Raw genomic sequence first — 5,703 nt, 5'->3', positions numbered from 1 at the left:
CAAATGAAAAACGCTTAATAATTTCTATAGCCAAAGTTATGTAAAGTTGTCTGTTTCTTACGGAGGAAATCGGTACTTTGATTTGTCACATTAAATTGAGGATAGATTTAATTCTATAGATATTTTTGGCCCAATATCCACATCTCAGTAGGCTCCCAATTCAATTCTTTTACCATAATGTTAAATTCTGCAAACTCGTCATCTTTTAAATAGCAAGAAGCTACTTTTTTAAACATGTCTTCCATTTGACTATCAGGGGTGTTGTGGAATCCAAGACAGATTTGCGTAGTTGTCAGAGTTGCAAGCCAATTCTTTTTTTTCAATGATGTTATTGGAATTTCGTCTTTTCGAACCTAAGCAAAACCTAAAACTTGCATATAAAAAAATTTGGAAACGTTTGATATATTTAAAATACTGAATAAAGTATACTAAAGCTTACAATGATTTCCGCTATTTTAGCTTTTATTTTTATTGTAAATAGTAATCCACTTAATATACCAGGGAAATCATATGTGAAATTTGGCTTGCATCTAATTGTATGCTTGTATTGTATATACGCTTTCTTAAGTATATTTAAGTACTAGGCGCCCTCCGCTGCGCTCCGGGACGCTCGCTTCGCTCGCTCGCCTACGTCCGCCCCCCGCCGAGCGCTAGCTAGCTCGCGAAAACTTTTATATATAATAGAGAGATATCACATCGAAATAATAAAGACGGATTTGGGTGTTATATTACGTTTATTATGTTTTCTTCGAAAAATATCTGAATTTTTTCCATAAACTCAATAACTATGACATTATGTGATTTATTCTTGTTTTCCCCAATAGAAATATATAATATATAAATTAAATAGCAACAATAATATAAATTTACTTCTTAACTTACATTTCAAATCTGTTAGCGACTATTCTCTTGCTTTGTTTCTGATAACAAAAGCAATCAAATTGGTTTCCGTGACACCAAAAACCGATACAATTTCAATTCTGATTCTGACAACTATCGGATCCTAGAAAACTCCTGTATAAAATATATACTTAGTATAAAACATAAGGATACTCACTGCTATTTAAGTATTGCTTGATTTTCAAAATAATTCGACCTAATGCTTTTCATATTTTTACGTTGCAAATTTCTGTTAATCGATCATCGATAAGAGTGCAAGTGAAAAAAACAAAGGTCAGAGTCCTACAGCGTTCAGTTTTCTTGATCGACCGAGCAAAGAATGTGTTTTTTCTATCTTCGTTTTTTGAAAGGAGAAACCCATAGCTTTTCTTTCCAAATTTATATTATATAAATAAAGAAAATAGATTTTTTGACATGAAGCGTTCAAAATCCGGGTAAATCATAAAATTCGGGTATAAATCAACAACTTTTGCAGGCTCGAAAAATCCGATGAATCCGGAAAAATCTGCAGATATGGCAGCACTGAAGGAACGACTGTTACCATGTCGGTACTATATACGTTTCAAAATGGGGAATACGAATTTATTTTCGATAAATGTCGATAATACCAAAAGAAATGCCAAATAGCCATTCTGTTTCCGTTTTAAACGACAACGGAAATATGGCCGAATGATTTATATTTCTAATATAATAATATAAATAATTACTTCCCCAATTTTGCAGAATGTTATTAGGACAGATTACAAATGAATTAAAAAACACAATAGTAATAATAATATTATATTAAAGGTATTTACTGTATTCATTCAAACTCTGAAATTCACAAAATAATGTAAACAACTACTCTTGATCAGTTGCCTGATTTTGACATTTCTGTTGAGCAAAGAGAACGAAAGAGAGAGAGCAGCAAGTGTTGATGGCTTAGTTAGTGAAGCATCACAAACATACATATGCACATATCTACCAGCAAAATTAAAGTGCATTCACTCCGCGTTTAGCGCAGCAGAGCGAGAAATTCCGAATCACCACTAAACTTTTATTCTATTATTCTTCTTCTATTCTATTAATTCCTTGTTACTGTGTAATTCCCAGCTATTTTAAACAAGTTGTAGTATAAGAGGTTGCTTGTGTGCTGAACAAAGCATACACCGGAGCGAGGCTAGGCCAAGGATGACATGATGCGAGACTCTCTCATTTTCGCTGATTTTTCTGTTATTTTCTTTCCATGATTAATAAAATCAGGGAATTTCGAACAGCTGATGTCAAAAAAGCTAAAAATAGCTAAAAAAAAAAAAAAACAGTGCGAAACGAAATTTCAAGGAACTACACAAATACTTTTGAATAACGTGCAACTAAATTTTATTTGCTAATTTAATTTAAAACGTTCATCATAAAACCATTATATTTTATTATGACTTGTATTGTTTCTTTGTTATAATTTTTTGTATTTATATGTTATTTTTTATGTTATAGATGTTTTAAAAATTTTATAATACGAATACACGTATTTAGGGATGTATATGCGTTATATAGGACTACTCGGGAACCGAGCACCTAAATATTATATAATAACGAAAAGTAAAATACCCAAAAAGTTTTTTTATACAATAATACCCAATCCATTTTCTCTCGACAGTGGCATGATTGATAAATATTATAAAAAAAAAATGTGGGTTTTGAAAGCTCTCTCTCGAATCAAAGAGTTTCGGATCATTTTATCCATGTTGGCCATTGCACTTGCTGAGTTGACCTTCGCGATTATTCTTAATGCGAATAACGCGTGGGTGTAATTTTAGTAGCCGAGAATTGCGTTCGCGCCGTTACGACTTATAAATACAATTTGTGTGGTTTTGGAAGATGTTGGCGGATTTGTTCAAGTAAAGAACTTAGTGCAGTATACCAATGTTATTGATTTGTATATAAAATTAAGTTGAAAAAAAAACATAAAAATATTAATTAACACACGCGACATTCATATTCATACACCCCTAATTGACACATATAGCAATGACATAAATTAAAATTAGTCTTTAGTGGGATATTCCATTTTTTTTAGAAAACACTTCACGGCAGCAGGCTTGTAGGGAAATTAAATGATTTTTATGATATTTTAATGGGTATCGATTTGTTATCACTTTACTCTCCGTGGTACGTGCTTACGCTCTCGCTGTCACAATCAGACTCCATTGTGAGGTTAGATTTTTCCCAATGGTGATTCCAATGAAGGTTGCTATATTTTCTGCATTAAAATTGGTAAAGACCTATTACTTACATTGTATTACTTACATTGCCTTGTCTTATCGTGGTAGGCAAATTTTTGCATTAAAAAATTCGCAACCCTACTTCCAAGAGATAAAAAAAATATAATCGCGTTCCTAAAAAACTTAAGTTAGCCTTAGGCGATTATAAGAATCAGACAGCCTCAGAATTTCTCAAAAATCTTAATATATTTAAAACGTTTAAGAATAAAAAATGTTGCTATAAGATACACCAATTGGTCGTGGTGTAAATCTGACACAAGTAAAGCTCTGGCATACCTGAATATCTGAAAGAGGCTTTCAAACTGCTTCCACTCCACAGCGCTACAGAAAAGGAAGAAGCTATGGGCTTTCTAGATGTGACCTGTCGAAAGGGCTTTCTAAATAAATCTATATCCCATCTAGAAGTTGAAAAAGAAATAAAATCACTAAATAACACAAAAACACCAGGATACGATGTTATTGAAACAAAAACGATCAAAGCACTTTCAGAAAAATGCACCCAATATTTGCCTTTGTTATACAACGCAATTCTTCGACTTTATCACTTTCAAACACAGTGGAAATGTGCGGAGATAATAATGGTATTAAAGCCTAAGAATTCAGAAAATGATATTAAATCATATTGACCAATTAGTTTACTCTCCAAAATATTATAAAAATATTTCTGGGAAGAATGTTGTAATTTATTGAAAAATACAGTATTATTTATCCTGAGCACCAATTTAGATTTAGAAACAACCATGGAACTATAGCACAATGTCACCGAGTTGGCAACGTTATTACTCATGCACAAGAAAATGAAAATGCTGTTAAGGAGTATTTTAGGATATTCAAAAGGGGTTTGATCGTGTGTGGCATCCAGGATTGCTTTATATATTTTATTTAATGCTGAAATCGTATTTATGTGGTCGCAGCTTTTATGTAAAAGACAGAATAACCGTTTAGATATTCACTCAATTGAAGCTGGCGTGCTTTAAGGTAGTATACTTGGATCTGTCCTTTATACCATAGGGCTTTTTCGGTAATGCAGTAAATACTGGTAACACTACGCAGTTTACGCTACTGAAGTTATACTGGCTGATGCCCTTGTTTGAAACTGCTAAAGCCTGCGCATTCTAAAATTTCTATTTTCAAACATAAAAATGTTTGAGATAGCCAAAATGATCGATCGATGGTTAAGTCAAACGGATTATTTCAAAAGTAATAGCTTCAGTGCACTCGCCGCAATCTATTTTTATTATATCCTATAAAATTAAAAAAATCCACAAATTACGAAAACCTTGGGGAAATTCAAGCAAAACTTGTATTGGGCGGGTTGTCATCAATCAACTACGGAGTGGATTGCAAAATATGCTGAGTGTTTGTAGCTTAAGGGTGAAGGTCCAGGAGTCATGACCAGATAAAGCAGAGAAATTCGGATGCGCCGTTTGAGCAAATTTCTATGAATGTGGATGATAATCCGGCTACCTTGTAACCTATCAAGAGTGAGAGTGAGTTCGATCACTGGATTATTAAATAAAAGTCCCAATTTATTGCTATACACTTCTCTTTATTTCGAATTCCAACAATTTAACACTTATTGCTCGTTATTCGTGTTTATAAGTTATTGCTTACAGCTTATTGCTCTTTACACGGCAACGCTCTAATTAGTACTGCTTTTGCCGCACAATCCGGCAGCCCTTATATAGTAGATCTTTAACAAACATCGCTTCTAGAATATTCTGGCAACTACGAATTCGCTATCTAGTTGAGTCTGGCAATTTATCGTCGATTTGATTTTATTCTATCATTCACGACACAGTTCTAATTAGAGTGCACGGTGCACGTATATCCACATAGATGTCCTTACAGTTGGAAGAGCAGTTCGCAGCGCCAGATGCACGTATATTAACACACGTGACTTCACAAATAGCAGAAGCGTCCTCACAGATTTCGGAATAGCGGGATAAAATTAAAATTGAAGTGGAGGAACTGAAAGTCGTCTCCGCGAGCTACAATTACATCGGCCAATTATGTCAACAGCTTCTGTCAAGGTAAAACCTCTATCCTTTAATGGCACTGTTCTGTTCCATGTTTTTAAGCTTCAATTCGAAAAGACGGCATCTTCAAAATATTGGAATGCTGAAGATAAAGTAGCTGCATTGTTCGTTATATTAAAACGATGTGCACGGGAGATATTGCAGACCATTCCAAACTGCGAGGTGAGTAGTTATGAAACGTTGATGAGTGCATTAGAAAGACGGCATGGTAATGAGCACATGGGGCAGATCTTCTAAATCGAGTTTTGAAATCGCCGCCAGAAGGTCAATGAGTCACTGCAGGAGAGAACAGAGATTGAGAGGTTAGATTACTTAGCTTAGGCACATAAATTCATGGAATACATCGAGGACATAAAAATTCAGACCTTTGTCAATGGAATACGAGATAACACTACACGCTTCGCTACGTTATCATGTCCAAAATTGACGTTTGCGGAAACCGTTTCGTATGCTCTGACACAGGAAACTGCATCTCTGCTTAGCAATCAAACATTCAAAGCTCA

General features: G+C 34.2%; 1 pseudogene; it reads left to right on the top strand.

The window, feature by feature from the left end:
• Nucleotides 1-4,321: 4,321 nt before the first annotated feature.
• On the top strand, nucleotides 4,322-5,449 carry LOC138857886 (uncharacterized; annotated as a pseudogene).
• The last annotated feature ends 254 nt before the right edge of the window (nucleotides 5,450-5,703 follow it).

This window comes from Bactrocera oleae, chromosome 6 (genome assembly GCF_042242935.1).
Source record: "Bactrocera oleae isolate idBacOlea1 chromosome 6, idBacOlea1, whole genome shotgun sequence".
Lineage (NCBI taxonomy): Eukaryota > Metazoa > Arthropoda > Insecta > Diptera > Tephritidae > Bactrocera > Bactrocera oleae.
This window is presented reverse-complemented; position numbering and strand designations above follow the sequence as displayed.